Here is a 19,954-nt window from a genome sequence, read left to right as displayed (position 1 = left end):
TTCCAAAAGGAAACATAAAAGTGGTCAGCAGCATTTGAAAAAAATGTTCAGTGTCACTAATCATCAAAGAAATGCAGATCAAAACCACAATGAGATACCCTCTCATACCAGTCAGAATGGTTGGTAATAAAATGCCAAAAAATAACAGATGCTGATGATGCTGCAGAGAAAAGGGAATGCTTATACACTGTTGGTGGGAATGTAAATTATTTCAGCCACTATGGAAAGTAGTTTGGAGACTTCTCAAAGAACATAAAAGAGAACTACCATTTGACCCAGCAATCCCATTACTGGGTATATACCCAAAGGAAAATACATCATTCTACCAAAAAGACACATGCACTCACATGCTCATCACAGCACTATCCACAATAGCAAAGACATAAAATCAACCTAGGTGCTATCAATGGTGGATTGGATAAAGAAGATGTCGTACCTATACACCATGGAATACTGTGCAGCTATAAAAAAGAACAAGATCTTGTCTTTTGCAGCAATATGAATGCAGCTGAAGGCCATAACCTTAAGTGAATTAACGCAGGAACAGAAAACCAAATACCACACGTTCTCACTTAAAAGTGAGCTAAACATTGAGTATATATGGACATAAAGATGGGAACAATAGATACTGTGGACTACTAGCATGGGGAGAGAGGGGAATGTGAGTTGAAAAACTACCTATTGTGTATTATGCTCACTATCTGGATGACGGGATCCAAACCCTAAACCTCAGCATGACGCAATATACCCATGTAACAAACCTGCACATGTGCCCCCAAATGTAAAATAAAAGTTGAAATTATAAAAACAAAACAATATTAAATAAATAAATAAATGCTACAATGCAGTGTAATAAGACTTCCAGGAGAAAAAAACGTTTTAGAATTGGAAATAACAATGAGTCTTTTCACCGGAAGAGCTCCCTGTGGATTCAGAAGTAACATGAAGTTTGAAACATGAAGTTTGAAACAGTGAAAAGAAATCAACTCTCTGAAAGAAATGCAGAGATAAACGAATAACAAGAAAATGAGAGCCAGAGAAATAGGAAACATCAATGATTGGCACAGAGGGTAAGAAGACAATCCAGCCAAGAAGAGTTAAAGTTAAGGGTGTAATTTATAAAATATCATAGAAGCCTAATGAGCACAGTTTTTTTTTTTTTTATACTTTAAGTTCTAGGGTACATGTGCATAACGTGCAGGTTTGTTACATATGTATACTTGGAGCACAAAGTTTTAAGATGAAGTGAACTAAGTGTCAAGTGCCACAGAGCATGAGAAGAGTCTTGGAACTGAGTAAAGAACACGACGTTTGCTAAAAAGTAGATCATTTGTGATTTTAGAGACTGTTGTTTACACAGAATGATGATAACAAAGGACATAATGTATAATGTGAAAGAAATGAGTGGAAAGAAATCTGAGAATTCTAATCACAGGCTAGTGAGATCCTAAGAACATAATCATAACTCAACTTTTGCTCCTGTTCATGTGAAATAAAGTTGTTTCAATCTATCTATTTACTTACGCTTATGAGTATACATATGCAGTGTTTTCTGTAAATAACTATTGAATTCAATTGAGGCAGAAATAGGGTAATGCAATGGAAAGGACACTGGCCTGGATATCAGATCTGAATTCTAGTTCTGATTTACTAGACAGTAAGACCTCAGGCAAGATCATATCTACTAAAGGAATGTTTATACTAACTTAGTGGTTCTCAGTTATTGGCAGGGGCACCCTGGTGTGCTGCCAAATTTCAAGTAATGTTAAATTTTAACTTTGATGACAACCTACATTTCATCTTTTCCAAGTGAATCTTTTACATGGCATGTAGTGCTGAATGGGTCACGTGAAAAAAAAGAGAGTGATACACAATTCATGGCCAATGTTGAGTAAACGCATGCCATGACATCAGGCCCCCGTCAAAGAAAGTCATGTTTCTAGGATTTGTGATAATTCTGTCTCATGAGTATATAAGACATCTCAGGATGGTAAACATCTCTTCTCAATCAAAAACACAAGAACAAAGGGTGAGCTTCTGTGTGGACCTCTGTATATACTCTATAAGATGCTGATATTCTGTAGCTGGGATTGCAGTCATAATTGTTGCTGACTTATTTAGTGGTATTTAACTATCTTAAATATAATAACCACAATTCTATGTTTGAAAGTGTGCCGTGAACAAAAAATATGCATAACTACTGAATTTAGTCAACAGTGAGATCCCTTCCAGTCATAATATTCTATCATTTGAAGACAATGAGTTCTAGTGTTGATGTCCATTAAAAATCAGCCCTTTATTTCTAAGGCCTCATTTTCAAAAGAACTTACCCTCACTCAATTCAGAGCATTAAAAAAGTCAGTTCCTTGAATATATTCTGGCTCAAGGTCTATATAACATTTTTAAATTTGATTTAAAGAAGATTTTTTTTTCACTTTTACTCTTGCCTTCTTTCTGTTCTTGGAGACATACTAACATGTGGCAATAGCTATATTAGACTACCAATATTAATACCCTTTTAAAAAAAAAGATCGATTATTCAAAGAGACACTTCACTAAAGAAGATGTGTGCATATTAGAATCACAAAGAAATACCACTACACACATATTAGAATGGCTAAAATATTTTTTAAGTAATCATACCAGTGTTAGCAATAATGTGGAGGAATTGGAACTCTCAAACGCTGCTACTAAGAGTGTAAAATGCTGCAACCACTTTGGAAAACATGTAGGAATTTTCTTAAAAAGTTATACACGTGGCCGGGCGCAGTGGCTCACACCTGTAATCCCAGCACTTTGGGAGGCCAAGTTGGGCGGATCACCTGAGGTTGGGAATTCAAGACCATTCTGGCCAACATGGTGAAACCTCGTCTCTACTAAAACTACGAAGATAGCTGGGGGTGGTGGCACACGCCTGTAGTCCCAGCTACTCAGGAAGCTGAGGCAGGAGAATCGCTTGAACCTGGGAGGCAGAGGTTGCAGTGAGCCGAGATCATGCCACTGCACTCCAGCCTGGTGACAGAGTGAGACTCTGTCTCAAAAAAAAAAGTTATACATGTACCATCATATGATCCAGCCATGTTACTCTAGAGCATTTACCTAAGATAAATGAAAACATATGTCCATAGAAAGGCTTGCACACAAATGGTCATAGCAGCTTTATTTGTAATCATTAAAAATTAGAAAAAACTCAAAAGTTCATGAACTGATAGATGAATAAACAAATTGTGGAACATCCATATGATAAACTCATCCTCAGTAATCAACAGGAATGAACTATTCATACACAACAACATCCCAAAATAATTATGCTGAGTGCAAGAAGCCAGATAAAAAGTGCAAGAAGTATGATTTCATTTGTAGAAAATTGTAGAAAATGCAAATTAATGTAGACTGACAGAAAGCAGGCCATTCGCTGGGTGTATGGATAGGGGCAGAAAGGAACAGGAATGAGGATTTCAAAAGGCTCAAGGCAACTTTTGGAGGTGATTAATATGTTCACTATCTTGATGGTAGTGATGGTTTCACAGATGTGAAACCAAACCATCTACACCCAAACTTATCAAATTATATACTTTATTTCATGCAGTTTATTATGTGCCAATTATATGCAGAAAGGAAAGAAGGAAGGAAGGAAGGAAGGAAGGAAGGAAGGAAGGAAGGAAGGAAGGAAGGAAGGAAGGAAAGAAGGAAAACAGAAAGAGAATCGTCACCTCAAAAGGCTATTAAGATTAAATCAATTAATACTAGTCAAATACCTTAAACATTGCCTGACATCTAGTAAAGCCCTCAGTAAATATTATCACTATTATTATTATTATTATTATTATTATTATTATTATCAGCCAAATGGGGAACGTGATACTTCCTACCCCATTGGACTGGGGGCAGAATTGAATGAGCCAATACATGGTAAATACATTTGTCCCCATGCTATGCACCTCATGAGGGCTCAACAGATGTAAGAAGGTGCAGTCACTGGGAATGGTGGGTTTGTTGCTATTTTCGTTTGCTTATTTGTAAGATTTAAATAGTCCGCATACTTGGATGAATATTAGTTCTTTTTAGTTTCCCACTAGCCCAGTGGAGTAGATACAGACAGGGAAAGATGTTGCAGCTAGTGTAGGGTAGGTGCACCACTGGCAATTTTTGATACTAAGCTCTGACTTCTCTTTATAATGAAAGAGGCAACGTGTGCTCCTGTTGAAGTACTTATTGAAGACTTACTGTGTTTCTCGGTGCTGTGGGGCACAGAGGTATAGATTCCAATCCTGGCCTTAACACAATTTAGCCTCATTGAGGTGATGTGGCATACACTTCACTAGCAATATTTATTAATAATACTAAGAGTTTATCCCATGCTAGTCATGGTATTAAATACTTCATAAGCATTTCTTATTTAATCCTCTGAACAACCCTATGGATAGATATAATAATCATCATCATAATTATAATAATTTTAAAATTATTATTACAAATAAAAAAGTTGTTGATCTCCAAACTACAATCTAAAGACCTGCTAGCAGGTTGGCCCATTGGTTTCCAGGTTCTCCCTGTAACAAGTGATTCATTTGAGTTCTCAACCAAGCACAGCTTTGGAAGAGAGTGATTTGAGCTGCATTCCTTAGTGAAAATCTTTGGTGGTGAGATTACTTTGTGGAGCAAAGTCTCAGGGAGGTAGCAGAGCTCCCTCATGCAGGATGATCAGAGCAGACAGGAGAAAACAGGCTGGGTTTCTGTAAGGAGAGGTCCTGCTCCAGCCCCTGTGGAAGAGCTGTCCAAGGTGCCCGTGATGGTGGGTGGTGGATCTGGGAAGACTGGGACATTCAAATGAGCTGAGAGATGTTGCAGGGCCCTCTTGTGAGTACCTGAGACTAGTTATATAAGGCTTCTGAGAGCAAAGGAAAAGGCACTTCAGCAAACTCCTTCAGATAATTTTTGTCCATGAAAGTGGACCCTGGAAGGTGTCTGATTTGCCCTGCTTCCATTTCCTTTCTAATACCTCAGTGTTTTTAATCACATCCTTAGGTGATTCTGATAATTATTAAATACACATTTTGGTTCATAATTTCCTGCTTATTATAAAATAATAAATTTTATTACAAATGAGAAATGTTTAGCATCTAATATAATGTAAGAGAAAAATAATATGGTTTGCCTCAAACATACATCCACCAACCCTTGACCAAAAGCTCTGTATAAGGCAGTGAAATAGAAAGTTTGGTTTTGAAACATATAACTGGGCAGGTTAAAAATGTTTAAAAGGTAAGAATTCTACTCAAGCTTAAGGCTTCTCTTCAGACAGGAAATTGCTCACCTTTGAAAGTAGCAAAATATCTTTTACCTGCACATGTGAAGGCACTATTTCCTCTACTATGTGGCTCTCATCTATAAAATAGGGTGGGCCGGGTGGGGTGGCTCACGCCTCTAATCCCAGCACTTTGGGAGGCCAACGTAGGTGGATCACAAAATGAGGAGTTCAAGACCAGCCTGACCAAGATGGTGAAACCCCATCTCTACTAAAAATACAAAAATTAGCCAGGCACAGTGGCAGGTGCCTGTAATCCCAGCTACTCAGGAGGCTGAGGTAGGAGAATCACGTGAACCCAAGCGGCACAGGTTGCAGTGAGCCGAGATCTCGCCACTGCATTCCAACCTGGGTGACAGAGTGAGACTCCATCTCAAAATAAATAAATAAATAAAATAGAATAAAATAAAATAAAATAAAATAAAATAAAATAGGGTGAATTCTATCTGCCCTACCTACTTCACAGGAATATAGTGAGTCCAATGGGATCACACTCATGAGAGTGCTTTGAAAAAGAGAAAACGACAGAAAAAATAAGATGGCATTATTATTGATGTGGAGAATGGTAGAAAAGATTATTCTGTTTCTCTCTTTTTTTCAAAGGCAAACTATTTGACTTACTTCCTACCGCCTGGCTGAAGACAGTCCATTATTGGAGTGTGAATCCTTTTCTTTAATGCTTTTAGTTCTAATTTAAACATCATCTTGAGCAGATGGTCATACTTAACCTATTTGTAGTCATTTATGTCTCTGTAAGAGATGACATTTATGTCTGTGTAAGAATGAGATGTGAAGAGGACTCAATCGTTCCACTTTCTCTTTCCTCTGGGAGAGGATGGCATGAGCAGAATTTCTCAGAATCTGGGTCTTCTTTTAGATTCTGACACATCAAGTGAAATCTTCAGAAAAGTCCCTTATTCTTGTTGGGGCTCAGTTTCCTCAAATCTCAGTTTTAGGGAGAGACCAGGTGAGACTTTCTGCATCTCTAAAAATTTGAGACTCCCATGGCAATGTATGCCAGGTAATAGTTGCAACAACTGTCAGAGAACGGTTTCTCACCTCCATTTGCAAACAGTGAAAAAGGTATGGGGAGCCAAGCAATTTGCCAACAGTTGATCTAGAACTATCTTGAGCCAAAGTCAAGGCTCCATCTTCTAGTTTCTCTGGAAGATGGAATTAGTCCACCATGGTAGACTAGATGTCCTCACCTACTACATCCACAGCTTCCTTGAAGCCGTGGTTCTTACTCCATTTGCACATCAGAATCACCTAATTCTAATTAGGAGCTTTTTAAAAATACTGATGCCTTAAAACAATAATGAGACACTACCTCACACCTGTTAGGATGGCTCCTATTCAAAAAAATAGGAAATAGTGAGTGTTGGCAAGAACGTGGAGAAACTGGGACCCTTGCGTGCCATTGGTAGGAATGTAAAATGGCGCCACTGCATTGAAAAACAGTATGGTGGTTCCTCGAAAACTGAAAAACCGAATTACCATATGATCCAGCAATCCCACTTCTAGGTATATACACAAAAGAAATGAAAACATGCTTACAGAGATACTTGTATACCCACGTTCATAGTAGCATTATGCAATATACGCATACAATGGAATACCACGGAGTCTTAAAAAGGAAGGAAATTCTGACTCACGCCACAATATGGATGAACCTCGAGGACATCTGAGTGAAATAAGTCAGTGACAAAAATACAAACACGATATGATTCCAATTATGTGAGGTATTTAGAATACTCAACCTCATAGAGTCAGAAAGTAGAAAGGTGGTTGCCAGTGGGAGAGGGTCTAGGAATGGGGAGTTATTTTTTAATGGATACAGTTTTAATTTTGCAAGATAAAAAGAGTTCTCATGCAGCACACCAACATGGCACATGTATAGCTATGTAACAAACCTGCACGTTGTGCACATGTACCCCAGAACTTAAAGTACAATAATAAAAAGAAAAAAGTTCGGGAGTTAGATGATGGTGATTGCACAAGAATGTAAATGTACTTAATGCCACTGAACTATACACCTAAAAATGACTAGGATGGTAAATTTATTTTATGTGTACTTTATCACAATTCAAAATTTGTTTCTTAGTATTGATGCCAGGGCCAGACTAATTGAATCAGTCTATACGGGTTAGGGCTGGAGCTCTGGTGTTTTGTAAAAACTCCTTGGCATTTTCTGTTGCACAGACAGCATCAAAGTTTGCTCTAGAACAACACATCCCCACGCTGGCCCTACTCCCTGGAAACACTCCTCTTCAGTACCAAAATGTCATTTGATAATTTGAGTCAGAATAAGAATGAAAATCACTGACATCACCTCCTGCGAATATTCTCTTGAGTATATTCTTCTTAGAGAAGAGAAAAGAAGATTCTGTCCTGGGTTTGCCAACAAGAAAGAGTCTTCTGTGTGCTTATTCTATTCTGAAACAAACCTCACTCTGAATTCTCTGACCCAGGAAAAAAAGCTGTGGTATCTGCAGAAAGCAAACGGATCCCAGGCTCCAATCAACAGAAGAATGCCTGGGGAATCAGAAGAACATTATGGTGTTGTATAAATTTCTGGTGAGGTTTCAGCCTGAAGCATTGTCCTGAATTCTATGCAAAACACCAGGGATACTGGTGAATTGGAAGGTGACTTTGATAATCACAGGCCTCGGGCCTTACTGTGATGAAGTTAGAAAAAAAAGATAGGTTTATAGTCAGAGGAAGAGAGGAAATGAAGGAAGAAGAGGTTTATGGAGTGCACTAGAGGATAGAGGAGAGATTTGTTGCAAAGCATCTGAGAGGATGATGAAACACTCTAAAACAATTAAGTGTGCATTCTCTTCTGCAAAGAAAGGGCAAGGAATTTGGTTTAGGTCTGAGAAAGGCAAGGACTGATGGGAAGATTAGGATTCTTAAAGTCTTTTATCTTTGCTGCCATTCAGGGGCATGGAGAAAGGAGGTCTCATTCTCATTCTGGATATTTCTATTGCCGCATTGGTCAGCTGGTGCACTGTTTGAGTCAACACTGTCCAGTAGAACTTTCTTTGATGATAAAAATGTTCAAGGGGTGCGTTGGAACTATTTTTACTAGCTCAACTGAGCTGACTGCTACATTTTCAGGAATTCTGTGAGCTGGTTTTAAGCACCATTATTATTGAACAATTAAATTGTTTAAACTTACTATTAAATACTGTACTAAAAGACATATGTGCAAATACTCGAAACTCATCACTTCTTAATTATGTTACTACATTTTACTATTATATATGCTCTGTGGTTTGCCCTCTCCAATATGGTAGCCACATGTGACCACTGAGTGCTTGCAATTAGCTAGTGTGACAGCAGAACTGAATTTTAAATTCAATTAGATTAATTTACATGTAAATAGCCACATGTGGCTAGTGGCCAGTGGCTACTGTAACAGACAGTGCAGGTTTGGGATTTTGTAAAAGCAAAATGGTTATCAGAACTGATCAGTAATCACTGTTATCAGATCTGATTGCTATTAGAAGAACATTTATGTATTTGTTACTAAATGAATCTTTCTCTTTCATGTCAATGATTTAGGCTTTTATTATCAGATCATTTGGATCTGATTTCAGGTTACTTGGGAGGACAGTGATGGAGAAAGTAGAAAGTGCTAGAGAGAGAGAATTCATTCTAAATTGAATTCTTAGTGCTTTGTGAGGTTGCATGCTAATGCCAGCACAGAAGCTCTGAGCTTGATGTTGTGTGATCCCATGAGCTGAACCAAAAGACAAACTTGCTTGCCTGATACAGAGCTGACTTTGGATCCTGGCACGTCATTGGCAGGCATTCGTGGGGTTCATTCAGAGTTCAGGAACATCACTAGACTCCTCAGATGGAGAAGGGACCCCAGCTGGGATCCCTTGGTTCAGAAGCCACCACAATTTGACTCTATTTGCAAGGGAGTGCCTCAGCTTTCCCAAGCTGTCGAAGGTCAGCCTGGTCAGCCAGCTGGGAGGTATTGGACAATTAGCACTTAAAGCTATTGCCTCTCAGATGTGCCCAACCTCATTTCTCTTCCCCATTCCCCCAGGTAGCTCCTTGCTTTAATTTCCCTGCAGGTTTCAGAAAGGATGCATTAAATTATAATCACTAACTGTTTTGTGAGCAGCCTTTTGTGACCAATAATGACTGTAATGAGAGAAAAGAAAAAGGGAAAATGGGATGATTGAAGCTCGCTGAGATGCTTTTGCTGAGCCGTTTGTAAAGCAACACAAACAGACAAATGGGGCTCTTCTTTGCCCATTAATTTGTGTCTGTGTTTTCCTTTGCCACTGAAAGGTAAGCCTATTTATTAGGCATCTGCTAGACAACAGAGAACACTTTACTTAACCTAAGGTGGGAACTTAGAGACAGCAGGAGTCACATGACTGTCTCCTGCAGCCTTCACAGTCTTGTATATAGTCAGCTCTGCAAGTCTGCTACATGGTTCAACTAAAACTACAGCTGGGGATCTGTCCATTAAAGCGTTGACATCCTAATAAATCTGCCCCTCCTTCCTAGCCCCAGAGTTCATGCTTTTCCTGCTCATCTGGATCCTTGAAACAGCTCCTCCCTATCTTCCTGAAAAGGTAGAGATCTAATCATAACACTCCCATGGGCTAGAATCTTCAGCAACTCCCTACTATCTGTAAGCAGTTATAATGACCTTCAAGGACCTCTGCAGTGCTGACTTCATGTAACGATGTAATTAGATGGTAAGTTATCTGAGGGCAGGGACTGTGTGTCTTGTTCAGCTTTTTATCAGAAATGGCAAAGTGAATTGTGCTTCAGAGGTCCAGAAGAGTCTCCTGAACTGGATTAAATCCAAAGTAAAAGAAAAGAAATTTTAATCTTTTCATCAAGTGCTGTTACTCAGATACTCAGACACAAAAGAAAGAAAAAAGAGACAGAAACACACAGAAAGTTTGTACTGTTCTCTAGAGAAATTATTTTAAAACTTTTCTTAACACAGTAGAAACCTTATAAAAATGTGTCTGCTTCCTACCAAAAGTTAGAGGTCAGAAATCCTATAACTTGGACCAACTCTGCCCCAGGTTCCTGGGCATCTTGGAGACCACACCAATGCCATCCAAAGGTACTCCAGTTTAGAAATTATGATGTAGAGTAACGGAGAGTGGGGATGGAAGACAGGAGATCCAGGTTCTACTCATTGCTCTACCATTAACTAGCTGTGTGATCTTGGAGATATTCTCTCTTCTATAAAATGAAAATGGGGCTAAATGGTCACCAGTGACTCTCAGCTTGAAAAATCTATGATTTTTAAAAGGTAGAATAAACTTTTCCAAAGAACTGGAGACCCTCAAATCCATTTCTTTCCATTTTCTGCCTGTGAATCTTAAAGATCAAAGATTTTAGCACAGCTCCCTTTGGGGTTCATTCAACAGACATCTGCTTATCACAGATCAGTAGACCTGAAGGGTTGACCCTGTGTTCTTATTGATAAGTCTGCAAACCTCTCTTCATCCTAGTTTTTAAAGTCCACTTGTAGAACTATACTAAGGAAATTGCTTAGACAAGTCTTCTGTCAATCCTTTCTCCTCCCAAGGATATAATCCAATGAAAACTGACCATTAGGGCTAATTCTGGAGAATACCATTCCTCCTACAGCAGATGCTGTGGCATGTCACCAAGTCCCCTCTTTAGAACAGACACATGCAATCCCCAGATGCTGGTGAGACCAGCTACTGATGGCTTACAGCTGCACTCTTCACTAGGCTTTCCTGGCGCCATAGGGAATCACCTCACCCAAGTTTATGCCCTGTGGGAGAATTAAAGATGGCAGCAAATTCTTTATTACTCCTCTCATTGAGAGAGGGGGTTGAATCCCACCCACGCACTTTGAATTCCAGGCAGGCTCTGTGACTGCCTTGATCAATAGAATTCAGCAGAATTGATACTGTTCCAATTTTGGGGCCCAAGACATAAGAGGCTAGCAAATTCCAGGCTCTGTCTTTTGGCAGATTCTCTGTGAACCCTGAACTATGCAAGAATCCCAACTACACTGCAACCACCATCCTGGAGAAGCCACATGTAGATGATATGGTTGAGAGTCTCTGAAGAGCCTACCCTTCCAGTCACCCCTGCCAAGGGGCCAGACATGTAAATGAAGCTGCCTTTAATCCTCCAGACCAAACTAGCCCATTCACCAGCTCAGTACCACCGAGCAACCCCTGCCAATGATATATGCATCAGAAGCATCCACCAGCTGAGTCCCATCTAAATTCCTGACCCACACATTTGCAAGATATGGTAGACTGCCACTATGTTTTGGAGTCGTTTGTTACATGGCAAAACATAACTGGGACATGCCTGTTTCCTGGGGGTGCACAGCGGGCAGTTCATAGCCAATGACTGGCTAATGCCGAGATGTAAAGGCCAGAACCCTTGCCTCAATGCTGGGCATTGAAAGGGCCTTCCAGCTCTAGAGCTCCCTGAAGAAGTGGCTGAGGCCTCATTTGCAAATGCCTTGTGGGTCAGCTTCTTCTCGGTCAAATCCTACCTTCCTCATTCCTTTACAGGTGTACCTCCCCAGTAAAACTTGGCACATGACACTCTGTCTCTAAGCATTATCCCAGGGAACCCAGGCTCAGATGGCTCCACATCTTGCTTTCTTCAAGTGAATTTTCTCAGTTCCTCTTTCTCTTCTTTGTCTTCCTTTGGGTTTGGGTTGTGTTGATAGAATAACTCAGGAAGATTCCAACTGATATAATATTTGGTGTCTTTGGGTTACTACCTGGTGGGTAAGTTAATATTTGTTCAATGAATTTTTGTTGAATAGAAGAATCGAGGGCATGTGTAAGAGTAGTAAATTATTTCCTTTTTAAGGATCCGTGTGTGTGGCAGGGCTGAGGGAATTCTAAACCCCTGCGATCCAAGCCATGTCCACCAATCTTTCATCCCCTCTAGTAATCATAGAAAGTTAGTTGGGAGCCGTAGGAACCAGTGCCTCATTGATTGAAATAAACACAGAAAGATATGTGGGGTTTCAGTGTGGAGAGGTCCAATTAGTTACCAGATTTTTTGTCTGAGCAGAATTAAAGCATTCATTTCGCAGAGTAATTGGTAAATTTACAGACAAGCAGATGGGCTAGGCTAGTTTGTACTTCCCTGTGCTCTGAGCTTGAGCATGTACTACCCAGGAGATACAACATTCGAGTAACAGATAGGATCTTTGCTTTTTAAAGCTTCCATCTAAGTGCACAAAGCAACAAGAGAAATTGTTGTAAAGTAGCACATTACCCAGAGAAAGAAAATATAAACGCTCAACAGAAACTTCAAAACAAAAAAAGGGTATGGTCAGCATTGTGTGGGTTTCTCACTGAATTTGAATGAAGAAAGTCTACCTACTGCTTTACTTTAGCCACAGTTTCAATGTCCTGAGATTATTTCCTGAACATATTTTTTAACTATTCTCTCCTAGCCTCCCATTCACTATTGCTTAGGAAGCACTTAGAATGTGATCGGTGCCATATAAATTCCTAGTGGGAAAAACGGTGGAGTGAATTGCCTCAAATCAGCTCTACTGCCTTTAGGCATCAGATCCCCCTTCCCTTTTTTTTCCTCTGCAACTTTACACATCCCCATAACTCCAACAACTTAAGACTAGAAAACTTTCCTAGAATTAAAACTAAAATTTAAAAGTTGATGCTCTTTCCACTTGGATATTTTCCCCCAAGGATTCTAGAATGCATATTCAGTTCTTACACAATGAAAAATAGATGTATCAAATAAATTTTCTGTTTTAGATTGAGAAAATAAGTCATTGAAGAATGACCGGAAGTTAGCCCACTGGGGCCTCCCCAGTGCCTGGGGTAATATGGAATTACTAGCTTGAGAAGCAGAGCAGGTCTCAGCACAATCGTGGAAGAGCATTTGTCCTTGGAGCTGAGTCCCTGGGTAATGGCTTCCGTGGCATGTTTAGGATGTGACTGTCACCATTCCAGCTGCCACCACCCTTCATGTCTGTCTTATGAGAGTTCTTTAGTATCAGTCCTGGGTTGGGGTTTCTTCTCTCATCTTCCTTGGTTTCAGCTAGCTTTTTGTTCAGAGATGACTGGAACTAATTTCGGCCATATCCACATTTTCTTGTTGATGATGGATGAAGAGCGAACCTCTGGCAGAATTCAATGGGGTGCCCACATCTTTGAGGCCTCTGGGTCCCTCCCTCTAGGGCACCCCGTTGTTCAAGGATGTCCAGTTTCCATAGCAAGTGTCATGAGTTGTGACTCCCAAAGACCCTACGCCAGTGTGATACTCCCAAGGTGTCCTGAGAAACCCAAAAGTGCATCTCCCAAAAATCTCTGAATTTACTGAATGCAAGTTCAGTGAAGCTCTAAGGTCGAGTTTTCCATCTCTCCTTCTGTGACCCCTCTGGGTGGGCCTCAATTTACCCAAAAAGGTGCTATGCTATGTTTCAAAGCTAAGGTGATTTTATTCTCTTGAATTTTAAAATACATATATGCAAGAAAGAAATTTAGGAAATGTGGGGCCTAATAGATAAACAAATAACAAATTTCAAAGGGGCCTGGAATCAATGCCACAGGCTTTTTCTCCTCTGTACTGACTTCCTTCATTCCTTAGCCCCATTTTCCTAGAAAATGAAGGAAGAAGCTGGAAATAAGTCTTGAGGGATGAGAACACAAATGCCTAGGAGGGGACCACATGTGGTTTTTTTTAGGAATAAGAAGTCTAGATCAACTACAGCCAGTCAGTGACACAGCAGGTGTCTTGCAATCAGATGCAGCAACCCTGAGACGTGCCAGTTTACACCTGTCCTCTGGGGCTATCTCTCAAGTTTTCTAGAGAACAAAGAGCTATCTTTCCAGCCTATGAACACTCCATCCAGCCGTGCTACTCAACCTGCAGTGTGGTACCAGGAGCAAGGCTATCACCAGGGAGTTTGTTAAAAATGCACAATCTCAGTCGCCACTCTCAGCTGGCTGAATCAGAAACAAGTGTCCTGGGGTGAACCTTAAGCATATTGAAGTTTGAAAAGCACTGGCACACAGGATGTCCCTCTTCACAGATCACTCCTGCAGTACTTAGATGCCCACAGTACCTCTCACAGTTGCCTGCATAGTGGAGCACCTCCTGGCCTCTGCTCCACGCCCTGTCTTCTCTACACAGCAATCTACACAACTCATCACAGCCTGATATCTCCATTCTATCTTCATCATTCTGATCCCCTGAGCCTGGCAGGCAGGGGACTCTGAGATCTGAGCCCACCTGCAGCACCAGCCTCAACTGCCATCACTCCCAGCTTGACTACAGCTGCATAGCCCTGCACGATTCAGACTGATCCTGGCTTTGCTCTGGTTATTTCAGCCTAGGACACCCTTCCTACTCATCCTGCCCATCCTTTAAGATCCAGTTGACTTCTCACTTAAGAAGCTAATTATGGCCTATCTCCATCTAATCAGCAGGACACACACACACCAAGCTGGGTTAGGTTCCCCTCCTCAGGGGTCATATGGATGCTGGGGTCATAATGCTCTTACACCACTTTACATTATTTTGCAGTGATCTATCTTTGACACAGGGCCTGAAAAAATACTACAGTCTAGGGCCAGCGTGGTATAGTGGTGAGTGTGGACTCGAGCTAGCAGTCTGGGTTCATGTCCCAGTCCTGTGCCTAAGTTTCATCAGTTGTAAAAAAAAAAAAAAAAAAATGGTAATTTGAGGTACCTACTTCGTGATGTTGTTGTGAAGATGAAATGAGTTGATACCTGCTATATGTATGATATAAACATTTGCTATCATTTTTTAATTATTCAAGTTTGTATTCCCAGTGACTAGTGGAGTGCTTGGCAGACAGTAAATGTGCAATAAATAAAATACTGAATGATTGAATATATTATTGTGCTTGTTTAGATTTTATCTGTGAAGTCCATAAGATTTGCCTTATTGGCCTCATGTAATAAACAAGGAATGGACCGAGAGAAGAAATGGGTCTTGGAGGAAGGGAACGCCGAGAGAGTTTGCCTTGCCAAAGACCTCACAACTAATTCAAAGCAGGAGCAGTGCCTCAGCTGGAACCTTTTCAGCTTTTGTTTGTGCAGGATCAACACCCCTGATGTCCAATCTGCCAAATGGGAACATGGTGGATCATAAGGATGGACATCTAGTCATGAAAGCTTTCCTCCTAAATTTCTTATTGCCAAAGACCAGTGACCATGGCCACTCATCCGAAGAGCAGCAGTTTATTCCACCCTATCACCCGGAGGACTCTTCCACCTATTTCCATTACAATTTTATAGTGTCTGGCAGTCACTAGGATGCACTTGTCAACTCAACAATTATTTATTAAAATGCTGGGATTTTAAAATCACAGACTGATGAAAACTGCTTTTTCAATGCATTTTTAATATTGCAAAAAAAATTCTTTTCACAAGCACAATGACCAAAATAACCCAGACCTTATTAGTTTATTCACCTTAAATTTGTTTTTGTACTGTGTATGAAAATGAGCACTCGTATACTATGACAATGGCAGTAAACACTTTGTTTTGTTTTTACTGAAAGGGAAAAAAATCGACTTTAATTTGAATACTAAACCATCCAGAATATCTAGCTGAAAACATGTTTTTATTATTTGCATTCTTGGGTTTGGCTTGTTATGCTTTGGGCATATCTGCTGATATCACTTGCAATATTTTTTCATTTCATATATTAATATTTAATATTCTTTAAACATTGTTCAACCTTAATGGTTGTCTAATTTCTGTTTTTCATCCACAGAGAAGCTATTAATTTATGAGCGTATAGGGCAGTAAGTAATAATTTGCATGAATGCCTTGAACAGATATGCTTCCATAGGCCGCCCATAGCATAGACTCGGAAAGGGATGATACCATCTATTGGCCAAGCTCCAATGAACATTGCTTTACAAGAAGCAGAAAAAAAAGTTTTTTAATCCATAAAGAAGTCTACTAAATGAAAAATCAACAGAGATGACAGGAACCGGTTTGTTTCTGCTCCTTTTTTCTTTTGTGTGTGCTTTGCAGTTCCCTGTTGGGAGAGATTTGTGAAATCGCAAAGCAAGAAGCTGAAGTGTTTTGAAGAACTGGAGAACAGCCCATCCTTATCTGTGTCTAGAACTTCACCCTTTTCCTCCAATAACTCTGTTGACAGAGATCCGGGCTCACATGTTGCCAGCTGAGCTAACCCAAAATAAGGCCAGATGGGATAAAAAGAAAAAATAAATCAATGAATCAGTCAAACCAGTGGCTTAGCAGTATCTAGGCAGCTGAAATCTGCTCAGTTCTCCATCTCATTGGCATTGATATTTCACGTTGTATAAATCTGACAAATGACTTCCGGCAACACAATATCACCTGTGTTCCATCTTAATCTTGGAGTTGGAGGTGTAACTGCACATTCAGAGGTGAGAGGATACTTTATATGTGAAAAGACATTAGGTTAATTGCCCTCAAAACAATCTCAATACTTCCCTCCTCCATAAAGGTGTGGAATTTGTTCCCCTTGGGCCAGGAAGTCAGCGATGAAGGCAATCACCTTTCCCATAAAGTCTGTCCCTAATTTCTTATCCTCCCTAGTCCTTCTGTCAGTTTCCTAGAATTACCTTCTCTAAAATCTGGGATTTACAGTCACCTCAGGACAGATGTCACTCTGGCACACCAGGTAGACAATTAAGATAGTTACCTAGACAATTTAGAAAGGACAAAATAATTTTTCCTTAATTATCTGTATGTTACAGCTAGTCCTTTCTTTTCAAATAGCTATGCGATTGCTATAATTCTCTTTTTAAAATTGTTTTCCTATCTTGAACAAGCCTTATGGGTATAGTAGAAGTTTAATAAGATTTAGATAGAATTAGCACCCACACTAATAAAATCTAATCTCATAATCCAGTATTTCAGCATTCAGAAAACATACCCAACAGAAGGAATGATTTTCCTAACTCCCCAGGAAGTTGGATGACTTGTTTTCATGCAGTGAACCCTAAGACCTTAAGTATTAAATGAGGCTCTTAAAATGTCTTCCCATACTCTTTCTCATTCTTGTGCTGAATTTATATCATGGCAGCAGACTTTCTACATGTGTTTCTTATTAAAATAGCAAAATGAAGTTAGTAGTGTTTAAATTATGAATATACATTTTAAAAGCTTCATTATTTTGGATAGAGGGGTGTATTCATTTGTTTTCACAGTGCTGATAAAGACATTCGCAAAACTGGGAACAAAAAAAGGTTTAACTGGACTTACAGTTCCACATGGGAGGCCTCAGAATCATGGTGGGAGGTGAAAGGCTCTTCTTACATGGGGGCGGCAAGAGAAAATGAGGAACAAGTAAAAGTGCAAACTCTTGATAAACCCATCAGATCTCGTGAGACTTATTAACCATCACGAGAATAGCATGGGAAAGACCAGCCCCCATGATTCAATTACCTCCCCATGGGTTCCTCCCACAACACATGGGAATTCTGGGAGATAAAATTCAAGTTGAGATTTGGCTGGAAACACAACCAAACCATATCAAGAGGGTTGTTGGTTTGTTATTTTGGGCTAAACTTTTTATGAAGCAAGAAAGCACATTTGGGTATACATTTATCCATGAGTGAACTGTACAGAGCTAAATATACAATCAACTGGGGCATTCCTTTTTCTTTCATGGAATTTTACAGTATCTTCAAAGTTTTATTTGGACAAATACAAAATTCTTCCTCTAAACAAATCTCCCTTATCAGTGATCCAGCTCAAATCACATGTATATAGAAATATATTAGGTACGTAACATGAATAAAGCACAGTCTGGTTGAAATAAAAGTCTTCTTTCTGTAACTTTTAGTTTCAGGTGTACATGTGCAGTTTCATTCCGTCATGGGGGCTTGGTGTACATATTATTTCAGCACCCAGATAGTAAGCATAGTACCCAATGGGCGGTTTTTAGATCCTCATACTTCCCCCACCTGCCACCCTCAAGTAGGCCCTGATGTTGGTTGTTCCCTTCTTTGTGTCCATGTGTGCTCAATGTTCTCACTTATAAGTGAGAATATACAGTGTTTGGTTTTCTATTTCTGCATTAGTTCACTTAGGATAACGGTCTCCAGCTCCATCCATCTTGCTGCAAAGAACGTGATCTCATTCTTTGTTATGGCTGGCTAGTATTCTATGGTGTATATGTATCACATTTTCTTTATCCAGTTATGTTGATGGGCATTTATGTTGATTCCATATCTTTGCTATTGTGAAGAGTGCTGCAATGAACATATGCATGTATGTGTCTTTTTGGTAGAATGATTTATATTCCTTGGGTATACACCCAATAATGTGATTACTGAGTTGAATGGTAGTTCTAAGTTTTAAAGCTACACTACATTCCACAGTGGCTGAACTAAATTACAATCCCACTAGCAGTATATAAGCCTTTCCTTTTCTCTGCAGCCTCAGCAGCATCTGTTATTTTTTGACTTTTTAGCTATAGCCACTCAGACTGGTGTGAGATGGTATCTTATTGTGGTTTTGATTTGCTTTTCTCTAATGATTACAGATGTGGACCCCATTTCTTCTTTTCTCTCTTTTTTTTTTTTTTTTTTTTTTTTTGAGAAAGCATTCTACTCCATCGCCCAGACTGGAGTGCAGTGGCACAAACACGACTCACTGCAGCCTCGAATTCCCAGGCCCAGGTAATTCTCCCACTTCAGCCTTCCGAGTAGCTGAGACCACAGGCACGCACTACCATACCTGGCTAATTCTTTGTAGAGACGGGTTTTCACCATGTTGTCCAGGTTGGTCTCAAGCAATCCACCCGTCTTGGCCTCTCAGAGTGCTGGGATTATACTGTGAACCACCATGCCCAACCGAGCATGTTTTCATATGTTTGTTGGCCACATGTATGTCTTCTTTGGAAAAGGGTTTGTTCATCTCCTTTGCCCACTTTTTACTGGGGTTGCTTGTTTATTGCTTGTTAATTTGTTAAAGTTCTTTATAGATTCTGGATATGAGACCTTTGTCAGATGCATAGTTTGCAAATATTTTCTCTCATTCTATGGGCTGTCTGTTGATTCTGTTGATAGTTTCTTTTGCTATGCAGAAGCTCTTTAGTTTAAATTAGGTACCACTTGTCAATTTTTGTTTTTGTTGCAGTTGCTTTTGGCATCTTAATCATAAGGTCTTTGCCAAGGCCTCTGTCTAGAATGGTATTTCCTAGGTTTTCTTTAAGGGTTTTTAAAGTTTTCGGTTTTACATTTAAGTTTTTAATCCATCTTTCTAATCGGGACCTTCTGCCATTCCAGAGCCCACAATGGCAGCCTCTTTCTTACAAGGAGGTTAAGAAATGACAAGTTGGGTAGGGAAGAAAATAGTGAAAAGTGACTTCATACAATGTTTTCAAACTTTACAAAATCAATTTTGTAACAAACTCATTTTCAGATGGGAGAAAATAACCTGTGAAGATCAATCTAATAACATTCTTATCAGATGGTAGATTGAGGCAGGATGGTGTTTCTGGAAATTTTAAGATTTCCAAATAAAATTTAAATTTTTTTTAAGTTTTGAAACCTCTTCCAAAATGAACAAAAACATTTCATGATTACATTTTTTCTAAACGTAATGAAACTTCACTAAATTGCACTTGCTGAAAATAAAAGCCATCTAA

The sequence above is a fragment of the Rhinopithecus bieti genome, unplaced genomic scaffold, assembly GCF_001698545.2.
Source record: "Rhinopithecus bieti isolate Rb0 unplaced genomic scaffold, ASM169854v2 scaffold_46235, whole genome shotgun sequence".
Taxonomy (NCBI): Eukaryota; Metazoa; Chordata; class Mammalia; order Primates; family Cercopithecidae; genus Rhinopithecus; species Rhinopithecus bieti.
The sequence above is the reverse complement of the archived record's forward strand: the minus strand, read 5'-3'. Positions refer to the sequence as shown.